This window comes from Myotis yumanensis, unplaced genomic scaffold, assembly GCF_028538775.1.
Source record: "Myotis yumanensis isolate MYYU_CA2020_CCGP unplaced genomic scaffold, mMyoYum1.0.hap1 SCAF_2, whole genome shotgun sequence".
NCBI classification, from domain to species: Eukaryota; Metazoa; Chordata; class Mammalia; order Chiroptera; family Vespertilionidae; genus Myotis; species Myotis yumanensis.
The window spans coordinates 209,111,441-209,122,975 of record NW_027223753.1 but is presented as its reverse complement, the minus strand read 5'-3'; positions in this window follow the sequence as shown (position 1 = coordinate 209,122,975).

The window sequence follows — 11,535 nt, the reverse complement described above, 5'->3', positions numbered from 1 at the left end:
GAAGTCTCCGACGTGACTCTGCCTAAAAATGGATCTTCAGAGCCGTCAAGGATGAAAGAGTTTCTGAAGTGGGCCTGTATACACCCAAAGCTATTTTCTATAAAAATTTATTCTATGGAGAAAACCAAGGGCCCCTTTTTCTCCTTTATAAAGAACTCTTGTTAGAACCAAGAGCTAGTCCAGGGTCACATTTGTCTGAGGAAAATAAATTGAGCTAAAAGAGCCGTGGCGTCACGGGAACCGCCGTGACGACGTGTGGGTCCCGGTGGTGGTGGAAGCTGGGCTGGGCCACATTCACTCTCAGCCCAGCCCCTTGAGAACTGGAGAGGCCGGGAGCCAACGGGCCATCAGATCTAGCCATGATTTATTTTAAAATACATCCTGAATTCAGAGCCTATGTATAGCAGCAAGGCACATCTGTGCACATGCAGGCATGTATACACATGCACATGCACCTGTGTGCCCACACGTGCACATGAACAGCATGCATAGGAGTGGAATTTGTGGAGGTGCGATGCAGGAGATGAAACCAAAGGGCCCTGCTGCCACTTGGTATTAAGTATGGGGGTGGGGGCTTGGTCAGTTCTGCCTCGCTGTGTGCCTGATCCTGTGTGAACACAAGTGTCCATGGGTAGAAATGACTGGCTGTGGACATCACCCCTGAACCCCCACAGATATCTGGGACACCCAGGCGATGGGCCAAGCCCACCTGCTTCTCTGGCCCAGATCCCACCTCTGCTTTGACTGCCGGGTGGACTTGGTGTGTAGGAGTCAGCCCCTGGCCACTTGACGTGATGAGAAGTGTGTGCCAGAATGCACACACATGTGCCCGTGCATATACATACCTGAACACACACATACCTTCACAAAGGCATATGCATACATGTGCATACCCATGCACACAAACCCATGTAGGCACACAGTGCACACACACACTTATACATACACATGCACCCTGTGCATATATATACACATATACACGTGCACCAACACGTGCGCACAAACACACATGGGTGTGCACACATATGTACAGGCACACCCCAAAGAGTAGGGGCAAAGCTTAGTGGTCATTTAAGCACCAGCCTATTAGGAAAAGGGGTGAAATCACAAGACTATGCTCTGGAATAATTTCCGTCCCTCCCGGTATAAAGCCTGAGAACACCGGGGTCCAGGTGACCCGTAGGCGGTGGGATTTGTGGAAAGAAAAGCTCCTCTTAAAGAAAGTGCTCCCCAAATGCTAAATAAATCAGCTTGTCCTGTGACATCTCAGAGGAGTTAGTGATGTCACTTGATCTGGGCTCTAGCTCCATCAGGGAGCGGGGCGAACATTACACCCATAGGCACTTTATTCCAGGGGACAGGTGGTGTGGACAGTGGGCAAAAAGTGTGACCTGTGGGGGCTTTGGGTGGTATTTTCAGTCCCCCCTCCCAGGGAGAGCCCTGCCTATAGCCGGAGGGTACCCCAGCGGGGTGGAGTGGAGCCTGACCCCCTAAAATGAGAATGCGGAGTCCGGTGAGGCCCTCAAACTGCCTTCTGGAAGGGTGTGTCTGGCAGAACGGTGTGTAAGCCTGGCCAGAGATGATGGCTCCGTCCAGGAGAAGGGGGACCCAGTGCTGTCCCAGGTCTGTCCCCATCTTTGCAGGCCCAGAGTGTGAGGTGAGCCTTGGGAGTCACAGGTGGGGATTCCGGGGACCCCAGAGCACTCTGAACCAGGAGGTGTGTGCAGGAGTCTGGGGGTGTCCTTAGAGACCTGAAACAGGAGCTGGAATGCTGGAGAGGACAGCTGGCTCTCGCTAGATGTGTCCAGCCTGTTTGCAAAACCACTGTATACTTTAAGCCCCCACCACGGAGGGCCAGAGGCCCAGGAGCCAGACTTCAAAGGACTCGGTGCTGTCTGTCCCAGCAGATGCAGAGCTGGGTGCCCCTTTGCCCCACTGTCTGTGCCAGTGCCACACACCTGCATGCAGCTTCTCCCAGGTCCTCAGGCACTATTCCTGACCAGTGCGCCTCCAGAACATCCCCACAGCCTGTTCCACCGGCTCGCTTCCTGGTAAAGATCTGACAATGTCTCTATGCGGTCAGGTCCCTGCCCAGGACTTTGCAAGAAGCCTGACCCCCGGGGCCAGCCCAGGGCCGTTGGATGACCCTCCACACTTACACACAGTGGGGAGGGGGCCGCTGCCTCCAGGGACCCAGCCGCCCGGACATGACTCAGGAGCTGCATCTCAGGAAGACGGCGGAGCAGGTATGCATTACTGACCATTCCCTGCTCACACCCTCTCCTGCTGCTTCCAACCATGAAATAGTGGCGGCGGCCCAGCGGCAGCGCCCCCTTGAGCAGGGGCAGGTTTGGTGTGGAAGGAGATGTGTCCACCTCTCGGGCCACACGTGACTCTGGGTTGGGAGGGTGCCCTGCCTTAGGGTGTGTGAGGTTCCGTGTCCAGAACGTACCTCCCCAGCCCCCCCTAGTCTGTTTCTCCAGGACACAGAGCTCCAGAAACCCTGGGAAATTTCTAAGCCGTAAGAGCACGAGGAGCCTCTTTTGTTCTGATGAGGTGACTGTGGGTGGCTCCTGGGTGGCTCCTGGAGGAGGACTGGTCACCAGAAAGACCAAACTGTGACTAGATATAAGCTTGGAACTCTCAGCCCCTCCCCATTCCTCAGACAAGGGGAAGGAGCTGGGTGGAGATGGAGGTGATGCTCCACCATGCCTATGGAGGGAGCCTCCACGGAACCCCAATAGCACGGGTTTCAGGAAGTTCCCGGGTACCAGGAGGGTGAGGCTCCCTGGGCTGAGGGTTGCGTTAGTCCCACCAGAACCATGCCAGCCCAGCTCTACAGCTGTCGGTCGCCTTTGGTCTGAGCGCCTGGCCCGTCCTGCCAGGACCCCTTAGGCTGGCTGACCCTTTGAGGGAGCCTTTGGGTCCCACCAGAGCTGGGCTGAAGCCTGCGGGCAGCTTGGCCAGGGCAGCCCCAGCCCCCTCAGAGCCGCGGCCCTCACACATGGCTCCCACCTTCCCTGAAAGGGCTTTCTATTAATAACCATTAAGTACTCTGAACGCTCAAAAGGAAGTATTTATTACGTGTGTCCTGAGCCAGCCAAGTCCCGAGGCAGCGTATTAAACATTGAACATCGAAATAATAAATGAATCATTGATTTTCAGACACCAGGCCATGGATGCATCTGTTCTAGGCTGTTGGGCAACCATGGGTGCCCCTCTTGGGTGGGGGCTGGGCAGCGTGCATGGGCAGCGGGACCACAGCGGTCTCTGAGCAAGGACTCAGGTGCAGGTGGTCTGTTTGCCGGTGGACCCAGAGGGGGGAGTGAGGTGGGGAGGGTGAGGAGGGAGGGGCACGGAGCTACGACAGTGCCTGTCATTGCTGGTTACCTCTGGGGGCTTAACCCCTCTCAGAAGCCTCTGTGATGCGCTCTGAGCAAGGGGATGTTGGCACACTTATCCACCCACTCGGTGCGGAAGGACCTGGTGGTGCCAGTGCCCAGTACTTTCTGCTCAGCCTGCTCTGGGCCTGAGGCAGGAAAGTGGGGCCCTGAAGGTCCTGGAGTGGGCACCTTACAGTGCCTGGGCCGCCCCACTGCAGTGAAATCAGAACTGAGGGCCTGTGGCCTGGGCACCCAGCATGGCTGCCGGGTCTGTGTGCAGCACGCAGGCCACTGTGACAGGACAATTTACATGGTGCTGCTTAGGTAGGAAGAGACGCATGGAAATCTGGGTTAGCTGACTCCATCCTTCCCGCCTACTCCAGTGAGGTTTGGTGCCCTTGGAGGTTGGCATTTTGGGCAGCCAGCCCTTAAGTTGGCCTTTCCCTCACCCCTCCTTCCTCTTCTGTTCCTGTTACCCCAATCTTAGATGTGCCAGAGGCTGGCATTAGAGGCGCTGGCCCTGCTCCCAAAGGCTAAGCCAGGCCACAGCCGGCTTCCCCGACCAGGGCAGGGAGTGGCTCCTGGGCTTGAGGGTCTGATAAGGTGGGTGGAGGACAGATGAGGTTTCTAGCAGGTGGTCACTCCTGCTCCCTGCCTCCCACCCCACTGAATAGGGACACTCGTGAGGGATGGAGGTTTGGGAATGGACAGGCTGCTGGGAGGATAGCCTCCATTTGAAAGGGGAGAGCAAGAACCCAGGCTGCCAGAAAGCCAAGAAAAAAGGCACCTTAGCTAAAAATAGGAGGCTTGAACAGAATGTCCAGAAATGCCATCTACAGTGCCAGGTTTGATTTCACCGTCGCTAATTATTTAAGTCACATAATGCAGAATGAAACCTGGGAGGAGGACACTGCTAACGCCTAGAGTTCAACCTGTTCAATGCTGCACGTGTAAGTGTGGAGAGCAGGTTCCTTCTGAGAACGATGCACAAAGACACCCGCAGGTAGCCGTGTGCTAGGAGGACAGGCCTGGGGCCCGGGCCGTCTGCCCTCTAACGCCCGTGCCTCAGGCTCCTCCTGTAGAAAGTGGGATGATGATGGCAGCCCTGCTTTTGGGTGCCCTGGCTTCCAGCTGAAATGAGCAAGGCGCACAGTGTTCCGTGGCCGAGCCCCAGGGGTCAGTGCCTCCACTTCCCCATCTGTGAAATGGAGATGGGAATTCCTCCTCCTGGGGATTCTGTGGGGATCAATTACATAGGATGCATGTTTTGGAGGGAAAAACTCTGTCATGAGCCCTGCTCTTCGATGAGAAAGTTGAGACTTAGGAGAAGCGAGGAGTAATGTAGAATCCATGCATCCTGCTCAGATCGGCTACCTAACCACAGCCTGAGCCCTTTTTGCACACACCGCCTCCTTCAGATCAGTGACGAATGTGCAATGGTGGTGGAGTGCAGAGGGACAAAGTCGCCTCCAGCCCAGGACAGTCACTGCCAGCATTTTGATGCATCCCTTCCAAACTCTTTTAAAAGAGTTTTTTCTTTTATGTGGTTGTGATCATATCTATCACACCTTCACTTTAAGGCTTTTATTTTAGCTTTTTAAAAAATATATATTTTTTATTGATTTCAGAGAGGAAGGGAGAAGAAACATCAATGATGAGAATCATTGATCGGCTGCCTCCCGCACGCCCCCTACTGGGGATCGAGCCCACAGCCCAGGCATGTGCCCTTGACTGGAATCGAACCTGGGACCCTTCAGTCCGCAGGCCAATGCTCCATCCACTGAGACAAACCGGCTAGGGCTATTTTAGCTTTTTAAAAGTCCACATTTATTCCTTTTAAAATGCTCAAGAGATTTTTTATAAGTACAAAAGCTTAATGATATCCAGGATTCAGATAAGATGTCAGGCAGGAGTTGACTGTTGGTTTCTCCGTTGCTAAAGCCTAAATTTCAACCTGTTCAAGTCCATGCTGCCGCGATTCCTCTGGCGGGGAGTGGGATTCCTCCGACTTCTGGCAAATCTCCACACAGGTGGCCACTCCAATAACGACAGAAAGACCATGGCAGTAGCAGCCAGTGTCACCGCCAGGCAGAAAGCTTTATAATCCCGGGATCGACTTTTCTCAATGAACATTATAGGCGTTTCTCAGACTATCTGAACCCCTTTCCAAACACCGTTTTGATGATGACATAACAGTTTATCAACGCAAATGGCATACTTTATGTAACACAGTTATTGATATTTATTTTAGGTCGTTTCCAATTTTTAGCTGATGCTGCAAACGATGCTGCAACATGTTTTTTTCCAAGGTCTGGGAGAGGCTTTCCTTAAAGAGCTCTAGAAGCCCAGGTGCCTAGGACGGAAGGGTGTCACTGCCTATTTAAAAGGTGGCGTGGGCCTGGCCGGTAGCTCAGTTTGTTTAGAGCATCGACCCGATATGCCAAGATTGCAGGTTCGCTCTCCAGTCAGGGCACATAAGAATCAACCAAAGAATACATAAATAAGTGGAGCAACAAATCAAATGGATGTTTCTCTCTCGCTTCCTCTAAAAATCAATTTTTAAAAAAAGGAAAAAGAAATAAAAAGGTGGCACTTCAGAGCAGAGATGCCCTCCGCCTGCTGGTCTGCCTGGGTTACCACACCCGCCCCTCCCTCCGCTCACTTCTGGTCTCTTTTATTCCCCCACATTTTTGTTAATTGTAGGGAAAACATTTATATGGCATTTCATCAATTACTCGAGGCAGATTATTTATTAGTAATTACATAATTGTTACTAATTATATTTCCCCTTTTGTGGACTATTTGCCCACCTGAAGATACTGTTTTTGGAAGGCTTGGTTAAAAGTACACATTAACTGCATGGAAGACGACCTCTGACCCGGAGGCCCAGCACTGTGCTGCCCTTGCCCCTGAACACCCGGGGGGAGTGAGGTGCTGAAACAGGGGGGTGAGTGCCACACAGGTCACCTTGTGGGCTCTTTGGAGCCTCCCGTGTTACTGCTTTAAAGTCAGTTGGGTTTTTTATTAAACTTTTATTTTGAGACTAGTAGCCCTGCGCACGAATCCGTGTGCCAGTAGCTTGCTGCCGCCCTCCTGTAGCTCTCCGCCCGCTGCCCCGCCTTCCTGTAGCTCCCTCCACTTTCCACCCCGCCCCACAGCTTGCTGCCCTGCCCCCTCCTGTAGCTCTCCACCACCTGCTTATAGCTCGCTGCCCCACCCTCCTGCTAATCCATGATCCGGTCGTTACGCATCAAGGCATAATGACTATTTGTATATTACATCTTTATTATATAGGATGATGTAGGTTCCCATGCAGTTGTAAACCCCCCAGGGGTGCATCTTGCATAACTCTGGTCAGCATCACATCCAGGACGTGGACACTGACACGGTCCAGTACAGAGCATCCCATCCCAGGGGATTGCTTTTCTCTCACCACCCAAGTCAAGTCTCCGTCCATCCCCACTTATGCCCCTTTCCCTCTGGTAGTCACCATGCTCTGGTCCTGTTGTCTATAAGTTGTATTTTGTTTTGTTTTCTTTTTTATTTTTTGCTTAATTCCTTCATTGTTTTCACCTAACCCTCCCCCAACCCTCTTCCCCTCTGACAGCTGTCAGTCTGGTCTCTGTATCTATGAGTCTGCTTCTATTTTGTTAGTTAGCTTATTTTATTCATTAGATTCCACATGTAAGTGAAGTCATATGGTGCTTGTCCTCCTCTGGCGGGCTTATTTCACTCAGCACAATGCTCTCCAGACCCATCCACGCTGTTGCAAAGCCACAAAGATGCTTCACGCTGCCCTTCTACAGGCACATCCATTTCCCACCTTACCCTACACTCCCTCCTAACCCTTGGCCACCACTAGTCTGTCCTCCATTTCTATAATTCGTCACTTCAAGAATGCTCCATAAATGAAATCACAGGCTGTGTGACTGGGGTTGGGCGTTTTGCATGCAGCATCGGTCTATCAAGATTCATCCAGGTGGCTGTGTGCCTGAACGGGTCAGTCCTTTTTATTGCTGCATAGTGTTCCGTGGTGGGGGTGGGCCAGTTTGTCTAACTGGTCACCCGTCAAAGACCATCTGGGCTGCTTCTAGGCTTTGCCACTATGAATACACCTGCTGGGCATGTTTGCTGGCTCAGTGGAGAGGGCCTGAGAGTGGGACAGAGACAGACAATCCTGTGGTGCCTCCGTTTTAGACCAAGCCTACGCAGCATTCCAATACATAATTGAACAGGCTCTTTGCCTCTGGACACAATGTAATGGGCTACCAGGAAAGGCCATTTGGGCTCAAGTTCCAGCAACCTTTAAAAAAACAAAAACAAATGCTGTCTCAGAACAAACGGATCTGAAAAAGGAATAGACATCGATTAACAGTAATACCACCATTTTCATCGTGATTAAAAGGAATTGCTAAGCCAGTGTTTGTGCTGAATTCAAGCATTTTCTAAATTCCCATGTGAACAAAGAATCTCTGATGGTTCTGCCGGAGAGAAAAAACTGCCTGCGAGCCTAAGTGTTGCCTAAAACAGAGTTGGAGAGCCTTGCCCCTCCCTCCCGTCCCTCCGGAAAGAAAAAAGCTTCCACCCAGAGCGGGCCGCTGGGGCCAGGACAGTGTCTGTGTCCTCACGAAGGAAGAGTTGTGAGTGGCTCTTTCTCAGTCTCTGGACGATGCCTGGGTGAGAACAGACGCATGACACGGAGACCTGGGCTTGGACTTTATATTTGGTGGTGTCAGGTTTTAAAATAAATCATTTTAGCTATTTGAGTAGATGTGAAGTGAGATGTCAGTCATTGTCACTTTAATTTGCATTTCCTTGGTAGCTGCTCGTTGCTGAGCCTCTTTTTATGTGATGATTGGCCACTGTATGGTCCGCTCTGATTTTTATTCAACCGTTGTTCCTTTCCTGACTGCTTTTAGACTAATTAAATGTTTTGGGGGTTTTTCTTTCATTTTAATATATTTTTTTATTGTTGATAGTATTGCAGTTCTCTCCCTTAATCAAATGTTTTATATTTTTCCGTTTTGCTTCTTCTACTGGCTTCTTAGCCAAATCCTCATATTGTTTGTGTGTTTTTTTAATTTTGTTTTTGTGGTTTTGCTCTAGGGCTGGAAATCCTGATATCAAATTCTATTTTGAGTCACTATTGTCTTACTTCAGTCTTCCCTCCTTATACAGGAGCCTTCTCACCGCCCACTTCTCACTTCACACCCTGGAGTTCCCATTCCACAAGTATACAGACTCCCAAATGCGAGAGCCCTCTGTCCACCCCATCCTTTGCGCTATCCTTATGTCTTTTACATATGTTTTTTAAAACCATCACACAAAGTAATCAAGTATGTTTCTGTCTTGAGGAAGTCATGGGGAGAAAAAAGAATCACCACTGTTACCCCCTTGCTGATCGCTCCTGGGGCGATCCTTCCCTTCCTATTTGTCCAAGTTTCATCTGGTCTCGTGTCCTTTCACCCTGAAGGACAGCGTCAGCATTTACTGTAGGACCTGCGTGCGGACACAGATTCTCTCAACTTTATCTGAAAGCATCTTTATCTGCCCTCATCTTTTAGAGTATTTTTGTTGGATATAGGGTTTGGGGCTAAGTTTTTTAAATTCAGCGCTTTACTGGTTTATACCATTGTTTTCCAGTTTAGGTTGTGTCTGATGAAAAGTCAATGAAAATTCTCGTCATTGTTCCCCTGAAGGTAATGTGTCTTTCTTTGCTGGCTGCTTTCAAGATTTTCTCATTATGGTTTTCAACAGTCTGACTGTGATGTGCCTGCAACGTGTTTTTCTTAGTATGTGTTCCGAGGTTTTGCAGAGTTTTTTGACCTATAAATCAATCTTTTTCATCAAATTTGTGGACTCTGGCCGTATTTTTTTTTTTTTTTTCAAATAAAATGTCTGCCTATTCTCTAAGGCTCTGTTGATTTTTTCTTCAATCATTTTTCTCTTCTTCAGATTGAAAAAATTTGTATTGATCAGTCTTTAAGATCACTGACTCCTCCTGCTATTTCCAATCTGCTGTTAAGCCAATGCAGTAAAATTTTCACTTCAGATGTACTTTTCAGTTCTAGAACTTCCATTATTTTTTGTTGTTGTTGTTAATCCTCATTCAAGGATATTTTTCTATTGATTTTTAGAGAGTGGAAAGGAGCTAGGGAGGGAAAGAGAGAGAGAGAGAGAGAAACATCAATGTGAGACACATCGATTGTTTGCCTCCCATGTGTGGAGGATGGAATCTACAACCCAGGCCCTTGACCAGGAATTGAACCTGCGAACCTTCGGTGTGCAGGCCCATGTTCTAACCACTGAGCACACCGGCCAGGGCTAGACAGCCCGTTCTTTTTTATACTTGCTATTACTCTGCAGTCTTTAATGATTAAGACCATATTTTCATTTAATTCTTTGAACACATTTACTACAGTTGCTGTGTAGTCTTTATCTGTAAATATAACATCTGGGCTATACAGGGGTTGGTTTCTATTGACGACTTTTTTCCCCCCGACTATGGTTTACACTTTCTGGTTTTTGCATGTCTAGTACATTTTTTGTGTGTATAATGGACATCGGTCACTTATAAGTTGTAGAGACTCTGGATCGTCTTCCAGAGAAGAGTTCTGACATTTGTGGTCGTTGGCAGGTCAATTACTGTCTTTATCACCTTGACCTTTTACAGGTTTGGTTTTATTCTTTGTTAGGCTGGATCTGAGAAATGCCCTCAGTGTCCCCTACTTGGCAGGAGTCAATGTTCAAATCTCTCTTGCGGATCTTGTCAAGGCTTTGCTGTACACTGTGTTATGGGAGGTCTAGTGCAGGCCTTATTTAGAGCAGGGCTGAGAGATGGCTCACGGGACACATCTTGGCCACCACCTGTTTTGGTATGGCCATTGAGCTAAGAATAGTTTATATATACATAAGCTTTTTTTAAAAAAAAACACGTTTTTATTGATTTTAGAGAGGGAGAGAAACATCGATTCACTGCCTCCTGCACGCCCCCTACTGGGGATTAAACTAGAAACCCGGTATGTTCCCTAACTGGGAATTTGAACCAGCAACCTCTCAGTACATGGGACAATACTCAACCAACTGAGCCACACGTGTCAGGGCTAATTTTTTTATTTTTAGACAATTGTTTTTAAAAATCCCAAGGAAAAGTTTGAGACAGAAACTGCATATGGCCCTAAAGCCTGAAATCCTTATCCGGGCCTTCACAGATAAAGGAGGCTGACCCCTGGGGATGTGGTCCTCAAGCCAGTGTCCCCGTTGAACTGAATGTTAACGAGGTGTCAGTGAGGCCTTTTCTGCAGCTCTGCTTGGCCATTCTCAATTCCATAACAGCCTCTTCCTGGTAAGCCACATGGACTCTCATCCTACACATGCTGAGCGCAGCAGAAGCCAAGGACTTACAGTCTCCCCCCCCACCCCCCCGAGACTCTGGCTCTCCGAGCTCCTTCTTCCCCGTGCTCTGCCTGCCTCAGGGGTGCCAGCCCCCCGAGCGCCGATCTTCGCCTCCTCACCCGGCTGCAATGCACCATGCTACGCGAACAACACGCAGCAGCTGTGTCCACACTCAAACTATTTCACATGTACATTTACTTCATTTCATTTGCAAAAGTTACTCTAGCCCTGGCTCGTTTGGCTCCGTGGATAGAGTGTCGGCCTGCAGACCGAAGGGTCCCAGGTTCCGTTCTGGTCAAGGGCACATGCCCGGGTTATGGGCTCCATCCCCAGTAGGGGGTGTGCAGGAGGCAACCAATCAATGATTCTCTCTCATCACTGATGTTTCTATCTCTCTCTCCCTCTCCCATCCTCTCTGAAATCAATAATACTATTTTGAAAAATCAGATTAAAACAAGATTCCGTTTTTTAAAAAGGTTACTCTAACTGTACTTTCCTTACACAAGAAACTTATATGCAGTTAAAAGTAAGGATTGATGTTGTGGCGTTCCCAAAACGTGTCCCACTGCCTATTCCGTGGAAGGTCCTGTGCACCTGGGTGGGGGGTGTGGGGTGTGGTGGGGGGGCAGTTAGAGACAAAGTAAAAGGCACAGTCCCTAAATTCAAAAGGGTTACAGTCAGGGACGCAGGAAACCAGTGCTCACAGGAGGGGAGTCAACACGCTGTGGAAAGTCAGAGAGAGGCGGTTCATTCCAAT